Source organism: Stegodyphus dumicola, chromosome 9 (genome assembly GCF_044657685.1).
Source record: "Stegodyphus dumicola isolate Sdum_Otavi_A_Nest chromosome 9, ASM4465768v1".
Lineage (NCBI taxonomy): Eukaryota > Metazoa > Arthropoda > Arachnida > Araneae > Eresidae > Stegodyphus > Stegodyphus dumicola.
In genome coordinates this window covers 9,593,576-9,613,645 of record NC_140776.1, presented here as the reverse complement: position 1 = coordinate 9,613,645, position 20,070 = coordinate 9,593,576, and the positions used below count along the sequence as shown (strand labels likewise).

At 34.3% G+C, this 20,070-nt stretch overlaps 1 protein-coding gene and 1 long non-coding RNA gene across 6 annotated transcripts in view; one reads left to right on the top strand and one right to left on the bottom strand.

Annotated features, from left to right (window-relative positions):
* The window catches only part of LOC118199472 (uncharacterized), a 254,071-nt gene that overhangs the window by 187,299 nt on the left and 46,702 nt on the right, over positions 1-20,070 (top strand). For all 4 annotated transcript variants that reach the window (XR_015042923.1, XR_015042924.1, XR_004759948.2 and 1 more), the window contains one exon: positions 10,351-10,519. This is a non-coding gene — a long non-coding RNA (uncharacterized LOC118199472). The remainder of the gene's footprint in view (positions 1-10,350; positions 10,520-20,070) is intronic.
* LOC118199471 (uncharacterized) overlaps positions 1-20,070 on the bottom strand; it is a 224,560-nt gene that overhangs the window by 162,940 nt on the left and 41,550 nt on the right. The window lies entirely within an intron of this gene.

Here is a 20,070-nt window from a genome sequence, read left to right as displayed (position 1 = left end):
ATTTCACCGATGAAAGTTCACTTTTTATAAGAAAAAAAAACTGAGTTTAATTTCCCACTAAAAAACTGAAATCACTTTCTTGCCAAACCGATGTTTAGAATTTCTCAATTAGTCTGGTTTCAAACAGTCTGGGATACAGGCAGAATTGATTACCCAGAGTACGTAAGGTATTGCTATACAGTGTAAGTATACTTAGTATCAATTATGTTTCAACGAAGATAGTTTTTGAGTACCCCGAAGATTCGTTATCAAAAGATTACAGGACGGCTTCTAGGAACTTTATGAATGTAGTTTCTGAAATGAAACCTTATGGGGATTAGTATTATTTTATAAGGTTATTTTCTCCTTCCTTTCTGCATGCCTTCGTGGTGTAACGGTAGCACACTCGGCGCGTCTTCGAGAGGTCCAGATTCGAGACCCGGCGAAGGCATTGCTCATTTTTCATGTACTCTTGCTTCAAAATAACCTAATGACTCTAAGATTCATTAAAGGAAAGTTTATCATTTAAAAAAATGATGGATTCTACTGCATCGAATTAAAGAAGATAACACCCACAATAGAGTTCTTAATCGAATTTAAATGTTAAGTCATGATAGTAATTAAGAACCTTGTAACTAACGTAAAACATTTTGTTTTGAGAAAACAAATTTTACGGTCACAAGAAAATACGGTCCGCAATAAGAACCGTATTTTCTGAAAATGCAAGAAGGAATTAAAGTTTGTAATGAAGCATTCGTTTGATTTTACAGATTGTCTGTTAGAGATTAAAATCAAAGTTCTGTTTCTTAACAGTTCGCTGTATCGTAATATATAATATTACTTCACCGACGGCTAATACAATAGAGGACAATAAGAACTATCTTCATTAATGCGTAATGTATCAACAATAAACAATATCTGTGGGCTTACTCTAAGAAAAGAAAGTAAAAAGGAAAATAATAATTGTAAGGTGTTAGTATGTTAGTGATATTTCATTAAAAAAAAATAACAACACTTCAATGCGACAAAGCGGCACATGTTCCACATTTTTACACGCGCCGAATCAACAACGTTTTCTTCGCGATGGCGAATCAGAAACCAACTTCTTTGCTTAATTAACCTGGAAACCTTGATCCAGTAGAAGTTTGTTCACCTGCAGCCAAATAAACACGTCCAGTTATTCCCTATTTTGTACCTATTTTAATGAAGAAATCATTCACGTCTTCCGTTTAGTTTTCTAGCCTTGAATTGGCGCTTTTTTTAGTTTTGTTGAGCTATATATCGAAACAGATAAGCATCTGCATATTTTCCGATCGCCTTAAAAATGCTGTATGGTGACTCTGAGAAATTCTCACCGCATTTCAATAAGAGCGAGAAATAAGAAAATGAGTTAATAAACGCCACTCTTATTTTTTTTTTTTTTTTTTTTTTTTTTAGGCGTTGAAAATACGATATGTAGGTTACGTACGAAGCAGAATCTAATTAGCATACCTTTTCCTCTTGACTAAGTAATTACTCGTTACAATACGTATGAAATTACGAAAGAATAATAATAAAAAAAGTTGTATTTTTGCTTGCCCGAGAATTGTGTAAGAAGTAATGTGTTTTCTTCCTTCTCAATGAGAAAAAAGGTGTCAGTCCATCTTGGGAAAAATAAATGTTCTCTGGAATTTTTTTTTTTTTTTGTCTGAACAGAGGAAATATCGAAATCCTAAAAACTCTTTCTCCTGTATCCATTTTGATTAATTTTTCAATCGCCTTTCCTCCGTATATTCTAATAAATGTTGTTGTTGTTACATATGGTTTTATTGGTAGGATCAATTTGAACATATAAAACAGCTCAAGCATCACACAAGAACAATGATATATAATAAAACAGAGTACGTACGGTTCTTAAAAGTCCTTAGGTTTTTTGGAATCGATTTTTGGTCCTTAAAAGTCCTTAATTTCGGCCAAAATCGGCAGAAGGTCCTTAATTTTAATCATCTGAAATTTCTGTCTTATTGTTACGACTGCTGTTTTTAGTGTGAATTATCATTATGGAGAAATATTTTAGACAATTCACTGTTAAATATGATTATCTTTTGAATGCGTTCATGGGTTATAATTTGTTCCTATTTCTAAAGTAAAGGGTAGGATACTGGAGTTTCTGAGCAAGGAGTCAAACATAAGCATTTCAAAATTATTTCATTTTTTCCTAATGAAGAGCATTTAAACAACTTTCTGCTTTTGGGAATGTGAATTCTTTTATTAAACGGCTCTAAATTTGGCGACTTATCAACATTTTGGCGATTTTAAGATTAATTTCTATAGAACATTTTTAATTCGGAGATCAGGGAATTTTTCGACCATTTTATTTTTGGAAACATTATAACATTGATAAATTTAACTAAAATAACGGTAATTTCTTTTGCTGTCATATTATAAAGTGGCCTTAAGTTCCATTTTGACGAGTTATTATATAGTATTTTGAATTTGAAAAATAAACAAGGTAATAAATGTTATAAAGCGCAGTTTACAAAACAATTCATAGCAAAAGCAAATTAGCTATACAATTAATTAAAAATTTCTTCCTTTTAATTTTTTCATGGTAAGAATTTTTCCCATGTAATTGTCTCAGAATATTCAGAATTGTCAGAATACGTATCAGTTTTCTCTATAAAATTAATTTTACATTTTTTCCACTGATTTTTTTTTTTTTTTTTTTTTTAGTCCAAAGGCATTTGAGTCCCGAAGGACTATTAGTTTCGTTTTGGCATTTTGCGTCGGACTCCTATAAATGTCGGTTCACTTTTCAGACTGTTGCCACAAAATGTTAGAGTCTTGCATTATATTTGAAAAAATTAAATAATGAAAAATCTGCATAAATATATGTATATTTCACGCATTGTGATAAAATAACGCTACATAGAGCCATCGAATTTTGAATGACGTAATCCTCCAACGAATATTAGCATGTGGAAGACAAAATTTGAAATTTGGAATTTGTTTTATTATCGATTTCCTATTTTGTAAAACTTTTAACGAATTTTTGATTAACAAACTCAAGGGTTTCAAAGCGAGCAATGGCAACGGTTGTGCAGAAAAAAACATTTCTTATCTGCAGCGCGTGAGTCTCTGTATGGGAAATTCTAAAGATATGCTCATTTTAAAACTATTTTTGAGATATTGCTGTTGAACTGGATCTTATGGTTTAAGTGCGAAGAATATGATATTTAATAAAGAAAGGTAACACACAAAATGTTAAAAAAACGCCCCTTTGGACATAATTTAAAATCTGAAACATTTCAGTTGTTTTTTTTTTTTTTTTTTTTTTTTTTTTTCAAAATATTTCTAGCCCTTTTTCTCTTGCAAAATTGGTAGGGTTAATTTTCCTTTAGGATTTTACACATTGCAACTTGGAAAGTTTAGAAGAATTTGAAGGCAAGATTTACAGTCTCACAATTCTAAAAGGCTTCAGAAAAAATTGACAAAATGAAAATGTCTTCATTGTATTAACACATAATGGATGTATTTTACAGAAAGTTTGTTATGAATTTCTTACATTTTGGGGAATTTAGGAAGGACAATGAAAACATAATGTTTGAATGTTGTACTTCTGATACTCGATGTCTTTTTCTTAACACGTTTATCTTCCCTTTATTTTCTCAACTTTTCATTAGACACAGGTGTGGGAAATATAAAAAATGTTTCTAATCTTTTCGCATGGACAGGCATTTATAAAAAAAGAATTTTTCTATTAATAAAGAAATTGAAAACTGACAATTTAAAAGATGCACCTTATATGTCTCAATCGATCATACACAGGGCTGACACAAGGCATTTTCCCACCTGATGCAATCTTCGTGGATCTTAAATTCTGCTCCCACCTAAATTCTAAAACTTTTGCCATTTCTAGATTTTGTTGCTCGATGTGTCACTAAATTCTAAAAATTCTGCCTCATCGGCCCTGAAACCAACCCTTACTATACATCATTTAATATTTATCAGCTTTTTCTTTACATTCTAAATGCATTTGGTTTTTTAGAATAACAGAAATCTTTAATTAATTCCAAAAATTCTAAAGTGAAGAGGAAATGTATTGAAGAAAGAAACTGAATGCATAAAGAGGAAGAAAATTATTCTTCGATGATATGGACAGTTCTTATTATGCAAATTAACCAGTTGTTTATAATTTTAGCCTGTACTATAAGTTCCTCTTTCCATTTCCTCACCATAATGCAAATCAGATAGTTTTTAAACTAAGGTTTTGGGACAGGTTTTTGCCCTCCACTTGGATATTGCATTAGTTTCTGTCAGCTCTGATAATTTGTAATTATTCAATTTTCGTAATCGTCGCTAACATTTGAATTTGTTACAAAGATAGAGTTACTGAGTCAGCTTAAATTAAAATTAAATTGTGTAGTTTTTGACTACTAGTCCACATTTTTAGTTTAAAATCGAATGTTCCTGTTTAATTGCATCACCACAAGCTGTAGTTGATTTTGTTAACATAGGAACGTGCCTGTATGTTCTAAGTTCTTTTTTAATAAAAAGGTTCATTTAAACCTTTATATGACTTTGTAGTTACTTTCAGACATAGCGATAATTTGCTTCATGTCTATAAGAAGTTTTGAACTATTTAACTTTTACCATATCAAGTAAAACCTCGTTACGTACACTGTTTAGAGATTGGCAAATTAGGACATAAAGCACACAGAAACTAATGGGAACATTGTTTTGTGTATTCAAACAGATTTTCAATTGTTAGGAATTATTTTAAATATCTTTCCTAACAATTAAAAATCTGTCTGAGGAAAATTGATATAAATTAAGGCAAAAAGTCTGGGAAGGCTTCGAATTAAAAAGACGCATAAATATTTTGTTATGTGTTTTTGCTACAAAACATTTATTTTTTGTAGCTTTTAATGTGGAATTGCCCTAATACCGTTTAAGAATCAATGTTATGAAACTGAGACAATTTAAAATTACATGCATTTTAAACTGTGACATGTTATTAGATTGTGATTTTAATAGTGCTTCTTCAACATATATTTTTAAAAAATAAATAAAATTTAATAGTGGTCATATAAATCTATAACGATTAAGGGTATTTAACTATATAATTTAATTATTTGTAACTAACCGCTCACCTTTAAAAGTTATCTCTGCATATTAAAGCAAGTTATTGCCTTTCATTAATCCTTATTGCGGTTACAAGAGACAGCACAAAAATGTAAAAAAATAATGTAAAACTTATTCTTTGCATTCCAGTGAGACTTAAAATAATACAAAACAACTTATCACCTCTGGTGCATTAGTGGCTTATTGGAACCTTAAAATAGTATATTAACTATGTTACAATGCCAGGAACTACATGAAACTAAACACTAACTGCGTCAGACAGATGGAGCACAACTAACTTTCAAAACTTGCGAACCTCAGAACTACATCAGGCTTTCAGGTTTGTTCTGATCAACAGATCTCTCTTTAGGCAAGCAGCAGCACTGGCAACAGCCAATCTTCTGTTACGAATCATGCTGTTTATGATTTTATTTTTCATTTGACATAAAATCTACCTGCTATTTACTAAACCTCTAGACTAAGTACGTGGCAAAATGTGACATAAAAGAAAAAAAGAATCAGCATAAAGCTAGTTGTTAAGTAAAACGTAAATAAAATGCCCTTAATCTTCTTTCAAACTATTACTTATTTCAAACTATCTTCAAACTATGTCCAACTATTATACGTGTAAAATATTTAATGCTACCTGATAAATTTTATTAAAGTGGATTTTATTCTCAAATTTGTTTTATAGTTACGTTTATTAAATTATGTTTAGTAAGAATGCATGCTACTTACGAATCTATTTTATTCTTAGAGGGTTGTTACAAAAACGGAGTTTAGACACAAGTTGGCTGAATTTTAATTGAATTTATTCAGCTCCCATTTGCTAACAGGTCCTTAATTTTTTTCATTCATGGTCCGTAAAAGTCCTTAAAAGTACTTAATTTCCATGTGCAGAAATGTGTACGAACTCTGTAAAAAAGAACAAATATTTAAAGTAAGGACCAGAACAAATGAACATGGGGACAAGTCTTATATCTAAGATAATCTGGGTATCTGTGTCATGATTTATAACTACAGCTTGGATAGCTGCTTTGAAATCGACTAAAATAACTGCTTTCGAGAAATAGTCGATCTTTATCTTGAGGTTTTTCAGAGCTAGTAAGATCTGGAAAATCTCAATTGCTCATTTTTCACGTCTTCTAATAAATGTATTAATGATAAATAAAGTAGGCTTCGTATTCCGAAACTTTTCATTATAAGGTATTTCTCCCGCTTTCCTAACGTGCTTTCGTGGTGTAGTGGTCAGCATACTAAGCCGATATTTCAGAGACCCGTCGTTCGATTCCCGGCCAAGGCGGTTTGCTATTTTTCATCTCTTTGGCTTTTCCAACTAACCTAATGACTTTACAAGTGGCGCCCAAACTAAAAGGGTTGTGGATGATGATTCTCCGCACCCAGGATTAGGCAATTAGATTCCCTAAAACGCTAGTTGCCCTTTAAAAAGGGGAGTATGTAAGGTATTTCTCCCACTTCCCTAACGTGCTTTCGTAGTGTAGCGATCAGCACATTGAGCCGGTATTTCAGAGGTCCGTGGTTCGATTCCCGGCGAAGGCGATTTGCTATTTTTCATCTTTCCGGTTTTTCCAATTAACCTAATGACTCTACATCATGAGTCCATTCCTTAGGCGACTTTTTCAGTAAATGATCATTATTTAGAACAGGGTTTCTTAAGCTGTGGGTCGCGATCCCCAAGGGGGTCGAAAGACCTGCAGAAGGGGGTTACCAACATTTTAGCTATTTTGATATGTCTTTAACTTATTATAATAATTTTACAATTACCAAATATTTTTACACAATGTATCTGAAAATAGATAAAGATAAGACAATACAGACAAAGGAAAAAAAAAAAACGAAAACGTTTCGACGCATTCTTTTTATACTGTAAACGTTCATTTTCCTTGCTTTGCACGTGACGCTGTCATTTCGTCAGCTACTTATTTAAAAATTTTACATTGTTCTGTCTCTTAAAATTAGAAATGAAAGTTAGTGACCTAAAACTGCAATAGCATATTACATTACAAGTGAAAATATTGACAGTTTCACTCAGGCGTGTCTCGGATTTGCGCAATACTATTGCGGTCCCACAAAATTTTTGTAAATATTATGGGGTCCTGGGGGTCGCGAATAAATCTCCGTCATAAAAAGGGACCGCGACTGAAAAAAGTTAAAAAAAACCCTGATTTAGAACATAAATATATATCGGTGTTGAATATCATCTATATAATGTTATTAATACCACAGAAGACCCAAACCATCTGGAACCGTGGTTGGTCGTCTTAAAGAGGTTTATTTGAAAGTATGTTAAAATGATGACTATTCATAACAGGTGAATAAGTTTGTTTTAGTAACAGAAATTCTTACGAAGCTGAGGAGATGAAAGTTGTCAAGAAAATGAAAACGTGAACCCTCACGTGACGCCAACAAGAATTCCCGTCATGCGAAATCCACATAACGGTAGTTAAGTGGCTACTACAAAATTTGTGTTCATTTCGTGTACAAAAGTTACTTCCTTATTCACCGGGTACAGACAAATAATAATACCTTGATAATTACATGTGTAACTACTGCCACTGTCTTTTAGGAAATCATATAAGTTCCAAATAGCTTTTCTAAGTTCGCAATGTTTAAAACGTACTTAAAATTAAATAACTGATAATGCGTGCGTAAATTATAATACATAAAACATACATAAATTTTTATATATAAGCCATACATAATATGTTGTGTATGATTTAAATTATAATAACAGTTGTATTTAATATCATTATAATGAACCCTTTTTAAAGTTTTGTGTGTTACCTTTACTTATTAAATAGCATGTTCTTCGCACTTAAATCATAAAATTCAATTCAATAGATATATTGCAAAATTATTTAAAAAGAGCCTATCTTTGAATTTCCGATAAACTGTCTCCGCGCTGGAGATAATTGTTTTCCCCCCGTACAGCGTTGCCTCGGCTCGCTTTGAAGTCGTTGAGTTTCTTAATTCAAAAAGTCCTTAACGTTTGATAAAATATGAAATGGATAATACAACACATTCCAAATTCCGGCTTCCAGATGCCCATATTCGAATGGAGGACTACGTTATTCAAAATTGGATGTCTCTAGCTACCGTTGTTTTTTCACAGTGCGAGAAACATATATACATTCAATACAGATTCTTCATTATTTAATTTCTGTATTCAGGGCTCTAATATTGGGTCGCAACAATTTGAAAAGTGAACCGACATTTATAGCGAACGGACGCAAAATGCCAAAATGAAATGAAAAGCCCTTCTGGGCAAAGTGCTCATTTGGGCTTAAAAACAATTTCAATTTTTTAACGACTGAAAAAAGTTACAATAACAAATTTTAAAACGAAAAAAAAAAAAAAAAAAAAAAAAAAAAAAAAAAAAAATCAATTTTGGTTACTTGAAAGGGGCAAAATAATGGCTTAAATTCTCATCCGTTTATCTGGACAAAGTTATATTCAGTACCAACCTTGGTGAAAACGTTCATGGCAAAACTTGCGCAAACGATTTGGCTAATATAGAAGAAAGAAATTAGAAAGGAAAACAATGAGGCTTTCGGTGAAGTGAAAAAATGGATAATAATGAAAACGCATTCCTAAAGAATCTCTTCAGAAAAATGAAGTGAAAAATTTTAAAAGTGTACAGTTACTGTTAAAACTCCTGCGTATAATTTCGTTGCTGTCCTACGAGAAACTGGGACAAAGGTTCAAGGAAAATGAAGTCAAAAATATGATATCGCTGTTACAACCCAGATATCTGATATATTCTAATAGGGCCGAAACATTTTAGCGTAGCCATGGATCGGAGATTAGAGTCCCCTTGTGAATAGCAATTGAAAAGTTCTGAATTCGATGATCTCGAATCAATATGATTTTATACTTATTTCATGCTATAGTATTATATAATGATGCAGCGAATCTTCTCCGAGACGACCACCTACACTTTCAGATGATATAAGTCTTTTGTGGAAGTGGTTGATTAAATTTGTTTATTGGTATTTTCTCCCTCCTTCCGGCATGCCTTCGTGGTGTAACGGTTAACATACTCGACGCGTATTCGAGAGATCCAGGTTCAGTCCCGGTGAGGGCATTACTCATTTTTCATCATTTCTGCTATATTAAAAAAAATTAAAAAAAAACAACTAATAACTTTACAGTGGCGCCCGAACTAAAAAGGTGGTGGATAATGATTCTTCACAACCAGGATTTGGCGTCTGGATCGCCTAATCTCCAGTCGTCCTTTATGAGGGGGTATTTTATCTCTCTTCCCAGCATGCTTTCATGGTGTAATGGTCAGCACACTCGGCGCGTCTTCGAGAGATCAGGGTTCGAGTCCCATCGCTCGTTTTTCATGTACGCCTGCTTTAAAAATAATTTAATGACTCTACAGTATTTTTACGTGCGTATGGGTTCATAATAGGTTGAATGCACAAGTCCGATAAAAGATTATTAAAATTAATTTTTATCAAAAGAAATGTAACAAAACGTTGGAATTTTTCTCAGAGATATTCGTAGAAGTGTTCACAATATCAGGCAGTAATAATCAGTGGAACGGAAATACGTTAAATAGAACGCAATTCACAGCACATTTAAAGAGAAAAGAAAGCTAATCCGATCTCAGCGCGAATTCGCAACAATAACAACAGAAGCTAACTAAACAACTGAGCTGAGAAGAGACATGACTTTATTATAGCTTAGCTAGAACGAAACTAGCTTTTTGCGGGCTCAATAAAATACAGATGCACTAGGGCGCTAAAAGTAGAAAATTATACTTGATCCAGAAATTACACATCATGAAGCTAAGTGAGCTGAGATGTTCTCTCTCTGGTTTTTCATATCTTTCAGTCGGTCGCGCGAGACCTTTCTAGTGAATTCTGCTTCTCGATATTTCTGGAAAGCAAAAGAATGTGGAATTACGGTTACTGCTAACAGCTAACATAGTAGCCAATTACATTTATTCAATTTAAATATAAATTACCGAGATATCCGTTTATTCGATGCTAAATGCACGTGCTCCTGTATTGTTACTTTTCCGCCATAGCTTTCGCTTAAAATTCGTCTCGCACTGCATTGCACGGGGAAATAAAATAATTTTAATTACTATTCTACTAAAATTAGCTATTTAAATACGAACTTTGTAACAATATGTTCTCAGAAATAATATTCCAAACTAAAATGGAGAGTTGACAGAATAAAATTTAAAACTGGAAATTAAATTTAGAATTTCGCCTTATGTATTTTTTTACCTTTCAGACGCAGAGTGTTTTCCTCTCCACAGCGTTGATCCGAAGTTTTCCGGATCGCTTCACGCAGCCGACGAAATCCACGAGTACAGACGATTTTGAAATTTCATGAAAGGAATCTGTTGAAAGCTTATGCTTAATAAACACTAGGCGCTTCAAGAGGTAGTCAGTCATCTACGGTAAGAGGTTACTGTTACGAAGTTTCATTATAATTTATTGATATTTGGCATGTTGTGCATCAGCCTGCACATCAGCAGAAATATTTTTAATGACAACGTTTTTCAAATTATATTACCGAATGTTAGTAAATTTAATTATATTACTGAATTTTAGTTAAAATATTATTATAAGATTTCTTTCCTAGTAAATCAGTAAAGTAAACGAACATTCGGGGTCGGCGCTAGGCCGGTACAATCTCTGAGAGTCCTAAGTTCTGCTACCGGGTGCTTACCTCAAATCTAGAAACGTTGCCGCCTTAATATTCCGTTGCTCAAATCCTGCTCTAAATCAAAAAAATGCTTAATGCTTCACTAAATTCTAACAATTTTTCCTTCCGACACAACCGCATCGGTCGCAGCGGCTCTGGCGCCGGCCCACCGAACATTTTACGAAACCAGCCTGATGTTTAAGTTTTATATCGGGGTGTTCTTATTACTTTTATTCCATTTAATTAGCTCAAATCTAGACAAGTATTTCATGAGATTTTTTAATATTTTTGTAGAAATTTTTAGTTAAAATATTTTAGAGACATTAGGATGTTTTGGAAGCAGGAGAGATGAATCGCCCAATCGCCAAATCCTGGGGATGGAGAATCATTATCCACCACCGTTTTCAGTTCGGGCGCCATTGTAGAGATATTAGGATATTTTGGAAGCAGAAGAGATGAAAAATGAGCAGTGCCCTCGCCAGAATTCGAACCTTGGACCTCTCGAATAGCGCCGAGCGCGTTGACCATTACACCACGAAGGCATGCTAAGAAGGCGGGAGAAATACCTTATAATATAACGGTACTGATACGTTATAATACCTTATATATAAGGCGTCTTTCATGTTGATCATTTTTTGTGGATATTCACCAGACTTCTAACTATTGGTGAAGAGTGATATGGTAGGGATTAACTTTGATTTTTATTTTACTACAAAATCTGCTCGTCCTCTTACTTCAAGGGTACTATCCGGTTAGTAGTACGCATTGGTAACTGGGCAAACTTTTTGTTCGCTGACTGTCAAGTTCCGAATGCCTTCTGGGACTGATAAATCTTCACTTTGCTAATTCGGATGGTAGTATACGCAAGACAAAAAAAGCGCCATTATAATAAAACATGTTATTCTTTTCGGAAGAACAAAGAACTTGCGAAGGCGCGAATACATTTCAGGAGATAAGAAAAAAAAAATCGTCGCTTCTCTTTTTTATTGAATTCCGTGACAATAGAAACCTGCAACTGCCAGTCAGATCGAACGTATTCGGCAAGGCGTGCTTCGCTATTGTTAGAACGCGCAAACTGCGTCACGTCCTCAGGATGTCACGTGATAACAAAAGAAGATGGGTCTGTGCGTTTGTTTTTGTTTATGGACAGCTTGAGAACTTTTCCAACTCCTCCCGTCTGCTAAAACAAACGAAATGATGGCTTCCATGAACTTGATACCATGACGTCATTGTCGTTCCTACGACGTCCTAGTTCAGACAGACGTTGCCGCGGTTGCAGCTTTCCTTCGCTGTTACAGCGAGACAAAAGAAAAGCAGAGACATCACAAGAAGAAAAGGACAATGAACATTACTTGATTGCTGCTTCTGTATAAATTCTTATCTCAAAAGACATTTACTAAATAATTGACCTTTGGTAAATTATTTCAGTAATATTCTTTGATTTTTTCAGTTGTTATGCACTAATTATTATTCGAATATCATACTTAACATCCATGATAGAAGCCCTGTTCTTCACCTAGAACTAATGTTAAATGTAATTTGTTGGCTTAAGTTGTAAATAATTAGTTTTCAATGAGACGTATGTCTCGACCAGTTCAATCAATCGGGCCAGAGTTCTGTAAATTAGGCAAGTGAAGCTTTCCGCATTTCTTCTTGCTTTGAAAGACTCGACGTCTGTACAGTTCCACTGTATAATTTTTTGATTCGATGTGTTCTGATTAACGCGAAGCATCGGTAAGAAAGCAAGCTAAACACCCTTCCGAAATTTCTTTAATTAAGCACCATAATAAAGAATTTTCTTGAACAAAAATTCCAAAAAGAATTCCTAAGACATTGATGACGTTTCCAACTAACTAAACAAAACCAACGCTGTTTCCTCCTCCTCCTTATTATTATTATTTTTTTCATCTCCTTAATAGACGCTGTGTTTATACTGTAATTAGTAAGTTAATATAAAGAACATCATAAAAAATATGTGAATTCAGATTTTTGATTACGCCCAAAGGGATGCTTTTGAGTTATTTTATACTACGTTTTGTTTCATGTACAGTATTTATGTTCAATCTGATACAGTACGTTTAAGAAAGGTAAAATGACTAATTCAGAACAAACAGAAAGTGAGGCTAAAGTAGAGGCTGGTCAAGCGAAATTTGAAATTCAGTTTGGAGCAAAAAGAACTAATTTACGCCGTCTCGTTACTACGGCGGCGAATACGTTCGTCGATATTCATTGTAAGATTGATGTCGCAAGGGACATTCATGTTCAGTTTGGCAAAGTTGTCGAGAAGGCAGAGCGTTTATTTGAAGTAGATGAAGAAACTAAAAATTTAATTAGTTTTACGCATCAAGAATATGATACAATTGAATCTTACAGAGACAAATCTATTGAAATAAGAGCTATGTATGAGAAGAATTATAATCAACATAACAATTTGCTTAATTTTACTCCAAGTAAATTTATTTCCTTTGAGAATGAACGGGGGAACTTTCGTGGATTTGGGTTGTGTGTTACCTTTATTTATTAAAGATCATGTTCTTCGCACTTAAACCATAAAATGCAATTCAACGGCAATATTGCAAAGTAATTTTAAAACGAGTATATCTTTAGAATTTCCGATACGCAGACTCGCGCGCTGGAATAATTTTTTTTTTTTTTTTTTTTTTTTTTTTTTTTTTCCCGTTATAGTACTGCCACTGCTCGTTTTGAAATCGTTGAGTTCGTTAAAGTTTTACTGAATATGAAATAGATAATAAAACAAATTACAAATTTGGACTTCCAGATACCCATATTCGGGTGGAGACGTACGTTATTCAAAATTGGACGTTTCTAGGTATCGTGGTTTTATCAGTGCGAGAAACATACATACCTTTACGCAGATTCTTCATTATTTAATTTCTTTAAATACAACACAGGGCTCTAATATTGGGTGGACCAGAAGGGCTATTAATTTGAGCTAAAAATTGGCAAAGAAAGGAATGTAAAGTAAATCGGATATGAAAACTGTAAACTCTAATTCCTACTGCCCAAATAGCTGAACACTAGTAGTTTCGACCTGGGTTCGATTCTAGGCGAGTGGGCTTTCTGCATGGGCGCATTCGTAGTTTTTACCATGTGTAATATGCATATGAGCCAGTTCCCCTTAGAAGGTCCTTCACGAAGGCATCCCTTCCCTTAGGCATATAGTCCTAGTGTGCTTTGCCGTAATATAAATTAGAGTTTAGTTAATTTCAATAAACTAAACTCTAATTCATATTGTTACGCCTTTTTCTGACACCAGTTTTTACGTTATTTTCTTCCTTCACGTTCGAACGGGGTTTGTGTGGATTTGGAATGAATAATCACGACACTTAATGAAGTATCGAAACACACTTTATTTACCAATATTCTCAGGACAGCTCCAAAATCCCGTTTACACAGTCGTCGAAGGACTACAATAAACATGCTGGAACAATCAGCGACACAGACTTCAGGTTATCATGCCATAACGGTGGAGACAGCTTTAATGCAAAGCACCAGAGTACAGCTCTCGACTCTTCTTTGTCGTTCTCGGAACTCCACGTACTCTCGAGGCTCTCCACGCTACAACTCGCGATGCACTTGACGACACATAGAGCACGGCTCCCGACTCTTCGGTTCAGTCGTTCCAGGAGCTTAACACATTCTCTCGACGATGCAGTAACCGCGATACACTAAGAGACTCTTCGATGCACTCGACGACCAACTCGGCTCTAGACTTCGAGACACTCGCTCAATGACTGACTATCAGCTCGCTAGACGAGGCACACTGACTGACTGCGGACCAGAAGGATTTATATAGCTTTCGGCTTGTGTTCAAAAACATTCTGGGCTTAAACCGGTAAGAATTCGTTCCAGAAGGTTCTCCATCTGTCCATGGCATATTGCCAATTTTGTCGCTAAATGGACGATTTCTCGCCAAATATGGCAACCCTAAACCCATTTTGTGGTAACCCTAAACCTGCTTTGCGGAGAAGCTATTGTACCGCGCCTGGACATTTCGTAACAGTATTTTTAGCATCGTTATCAGAGAAGAATTACAACGTTCTCTATAATAATCTGACCGTTTGTTAACATTCCCAGAAATACTGGTCATTTTCAAAAACGGTGGCCGGGAAAAGGTGACTGTATATCGGTGCAATTGAAGACTTAGTGTTTTTTCAATTAAGGCAGACAGGAACAATTAAAAAATCTTTTAAAATAGACTGGTTATTATTCTTTCAGTTCGTGAAAGAGAAACGAAAGTGAATTTCAGTGTTTACAAGAATCTCAGTATTAGTATGGATTCGAATTTGATGGATGAGTATAGGAGACAACTGTTATTCATAAGAGTTCACCAAACGGGCGATTTCTCACCAAATGTGACAACCCTGCCTTACCCTGCCATGTTATGGCAATGCTAAACCTTCTTTGCGGGGAGGCTATCTCACCGTGCCTGTACATTTCGTAACAATATGTTTTAACCTAACATTTCTCAAGTTTTTATTTAGCAGATTGTCTTTTCATTGCGTCAACAGAATGGTAGCAAAGACGTAAATACCATAACCTACTTGCTGTCACAATCACAGTTAATTTCTACAAATAGTTACCCCTGTCATAGCACTTACACGCGGTTTTGGGGAATTCAAAGTGATTGTTATTGTACAGGTTGACAATATTTTATCCGTCCATTAACCGTGATCTAGTATTTTTGATTTCCCAGCCTCTAATACTTAAATACTGTAATATCCCTCAACTGCTGTACTTCAGCTCCCGATTTTACGATTTGGTTAGTTACGGTACAGCAGCCTAAGAGGAGTGATGCCTTTGTGGAGGACTTTCTAAGTCTCATTACTCAAGAACGAGCAGCCGTAGAGCGCTCAAATTTTGTATGCGAGACTGCTGTAACATGTAGTTGTCCACCTCACATTTTCGTTTCAATCGGCTGCACCAATCGTAGATTAATATATATATATATATATATATATATTCATATATATATATTCCAACTCTCTTACCTGTTTCGCTGAGCATAGTGTCTTTATTCTTATAGGTTGGTAAATTGTACATTTTTTGCTTTAAAGGTGATTGAATTATGTGGTTTATATGTTTCGGTTAAGGTGGTTTTTTTTTTTTTTTTTTTTTTTTTTTTTTAGAGTTTGCCATTTAGATCGATTTTGTAAATGACTTAAATAATTGGAGTTCCATTTTTTCCAGATAATTTGTACTAATCTTGTGATCTGTTGCCACAGTTTTTATGCCTTTAGTTAATCTGCAGGCAATAGTTGTAGAATTATCAACAATTTAAAAGTTTAAGTAGCCAATGAAGCCTAACGATCCGCCATTTGTTTGCATCTGAAACTTAGTAGAATAGTGAACAAAGTCATTTTCACCACCTTCAGTGTCTTTTTGCCTAGTGGGACCAAAAGTAAACTTTCAGTTTTGTGCACCGAAAAATCTGCCTTCTTGCTTGCTAAACGCATTGCTCATTTTTGCGTAGAAATTCTAATTTTGTTCGTGAATATTTTTTAATAGTATTTTGTGTGTTATGTATTTTTGCATTTAACAATTTTTCCTGCTGGACGCATTGCTCGTTTTTGCGTAGAAATTCTAATTTTGTTCGTGAATTTTTTTAGCAGTATTTTGTGTGTTATGTATTTTTGCATTTAACAATTTTTAACGAAAATATTTTTTTGAGTTTTTATGTATTTTTGCCTTGTCGCGAAATGAGAACTGAATTAATTGAATGAGAAATATATCTCTAATGAAATTCAAGAAAGCGAGTTTAAATTAAATGCGTATAATTTAATATTCCGCACAGCGAAGTCATGTGGTGTACACATCAGCTTTTTTTTTTTTTTTTTTCTTAGTGGAAATACAGACAGTGTATACAGAGGTCTCTCTCGTAGTGACAATCTTCTTAAGAAGGCTACTTCTGTAAATGACCAGTACCTCTGAAAATCAAACAGAAATGTTTTTTTTTAATTAATTTTTTTATGAATAATTTTTATATTGTTTCATAAATTTCATTTCCATGCACGCAGTTTTTTTAATCGTAAAAAATAGTTTCGAGTTCCCAGTTTGAATTTTATGAGATTCACATTGCAATGTCAACGTATTATAATAGCAAGGTTACTGGACCATATTTTTGCAATCTCTGGCACATAACGACACCTAGCAAATACAACGCATATAGTTTTGTCGCATCAACAAAATCAGTTGAACTATTAGAGTGTTTGCGAGTGCCCATTAACATACTGATACCACATTTTACGCACATTCTTCTTGCCGGAAGATTAGTTTACTCTGATAAGAAATACGCTGTTCAAAATAGAGTACATGGAACAGATAATAAATATCTGATAAAATAATCATATTTAAGGGTGGGCGAAGAAAGTTCGTTCAACTTCTCCAGATCGTTGAGATGATTCTCACTGAGTTCGCTCGAATATAATTAGTAGTAGAGGAAATGATGAATATCAGAATTAGTACAGTACAAAATATTGTCAACAGAATTTTCCCGTATAGATATCTCGTCCATAATTAGCTTTCCACTAAAGCAAAAGGTAAATTACTTAATGTGAAAGCCAGAAAACGAGTACTCAGTTTACTTATTAGTCATTAGGTTTTTTTTTAAAGCAGAAGACGTGGAAAATGAGCAGTGCTCTCGCCAGGACTTGAACCTGGACCTCTCGAATACGCGCCGAGTGTGCTTACTGTTACACCACGAAAGCATGCGGAAAGGAGAGAGAAAATAACCTTATATACTCCCCCTTTTTAAAGGGAGACTGGGGATTAGGGGACCCAATCGCCAAATCCTGGTGGTGAAGAATCATCATGCACCACAGTTTTTAATTCGGGCGCCACTGTAGACTCATTAGGATTTTTTTTTTAAGCAGGAGTGATGAAAAACGATCAATGACCTCACCGGGACTCAAATCTGGACCTCTCAAATATGTGCCGAGTGTGCTGACCGTTATACCTCGAACGCATGCAGAAAGAAGGGAGAAAATAACCATATAAACTCCATACTTAAGAGTTACGTAATATATTAACGAATTTTAAAAAAAAAGAAGAAAAGAAAATCATCTCGCTGAGCATTGTAGGTTTTCAATCGGCTCTTGGACTCACTTCTGCTAACTCAGTGTATTTTTAACTGCATTGAAATCTCTCTTCGCGATCACCTTCTCAAGAATGCCACCTTCGAAAGTGACCTTATTTCTATGAACATATGCAAACACTTTTACTTGACGTAACCTTTCGAAGATGATCACTTCCACAAAAGACCAATATTATCTGGAATCATGGATGGTGCTCATTGTATTTATAGAAATTAAAATTTTCTCACTCTCTCCCGTTCCTGGATGCTAATAAATGCAACTGTATGGACCCTTTAACAATTTTCCGTAGATAAGAACTCTGAACATGAGCACTATTTCTGATAATATAAATAAACATAGTACTGATTATCCCTTTTTTAAAACCATCACCTCCATAGAAGATAATATTACCTGGAACTTTTAGTGAGAGTCTTAGAGCGGGTTCACTATTGATTTTTCGCACAAAGATTTACGTAAACGGATACATATATTATAGGATCTATCTCTCTTTGTTCACAGAAATTAATCTAGATCCTGGTAATTAACCTGAAAACTTCTCGCACTGGTATGAAATAATATCAGGACTGAAGAAGGGTCAAAATAACCCTCTATTATTTTCAACCATGACAGAAAAGACACGTACTTCGTACTTTACAATAACACCGACAACTTCCGGTGGAAACTACGAATTTATAACGCAGATCAACTCAAGTTTTAAAAGAATAGTGCTGGATGATCACTTTTAAATTACGGCTAGCTAGGTTGACTCGACAAAACTAACAGGCATGATAATAATTCAAAATGGCCAAGAGGCGTATCAGCGTAACGGCAAGGTCAGAAATGAAACGTGCGCTGTCTAGCGAAAACACGCTCTGAATAAACCCCAAGATTCACCCGTTTAAATACTCACTTAACTTTAAATTTACATTCTGGCGAGGAAATACGAGGGGAAGTTGAGAAGTTCAGGAAAGATAAGAAAAATTTGAATATTAAGTTAAATGACTGAGGGAAATCCTGCAATGTTAGGTAAAATTACAAATAAATACAAAATCGCTTACGAAATTTGAAATAATTAAGAAAGTCATTTCTATCCAGTGGTGCAGAAAATACCTCAAAAAGAACATTTTAAAGAACTATATTACGAGGAATAAAAAAACATACATAGAAATGTAGAATATAAGTAACTTTATTGAAATATGTATGTGTGTAACAGTATTTATGCGAGGAAGAATTTTTCTGTTTCCTATGCAACTAAAGGTATTTAGAATGACTACAAGATTAAACTGTTCAAAAATTTAAAATCAAGTTTTCTGATTTCATTTATCGAGGCACGAATTTTGAGGAAAATTGTAGAATTTTTCGTTCCCGCTTCTGTTTTATTTCGCTTCTGTTTATTCGAAGCCTGTAGTGACGTCTTTGCTGAATATTTTAAACGTATGCAAGAAAGCAAATTTACAGGCATAGTAACGATAAATCCGCAGGGGTACCCAACCTTTTTGTCCCTAAGAGCACATTCTAGAATATTTGTTGAAACGTGAAACGTCGGGCACCATTTACTTTTTCAAGGTGACTTTATAGTTGGATAGAGTTAATAACACATTCACATAAAGAGATCGGTCGCATTTCCCTTTGTGATTGTATCTGCATTGGACACAATTTCTATTTAATTAAAAATGAACTTTCATATAGAATTGTATTGAAAACTAAACCATTTTTATTGTGGCCGCATAGCGGCGGGCAGACATTAAACGATCGACGGGCGCCATGGTTTCCCGCGGCCATAGACTTGGGAACCCCTGATATATCGTATCATCAGACATCAAAGCTCATTCTTATTTTCGTGTGTTCTTATTCTTATATAATTATATCACCTTTAGTTAATTCATTCATTTGTTTCGCATAGTTTATTTATGCACACCACTGAAACGTACGAGCAGGGGTTTTAACCAGGGGGAGTAGGGAGTTTCATAGTTTCAGGGGGGAATGCGGTCAGTCTTTTATTTACCTGTTAAGTATTTATTTTTATTTTATGCATATAAAAGCTGCTTGAGTTCACGTTTTGGTATTCATTAAAATTTTTTATACTTTTTCTTATTTGATTTAGAAAAAATATTTTTTTAAATAATCCAGACTTAAACAAATGTCATGTGTTTTTCACATTTTGGGATAGAGAGCAGGGAATGATCATCTAGCAATGATAAAAGGGGTG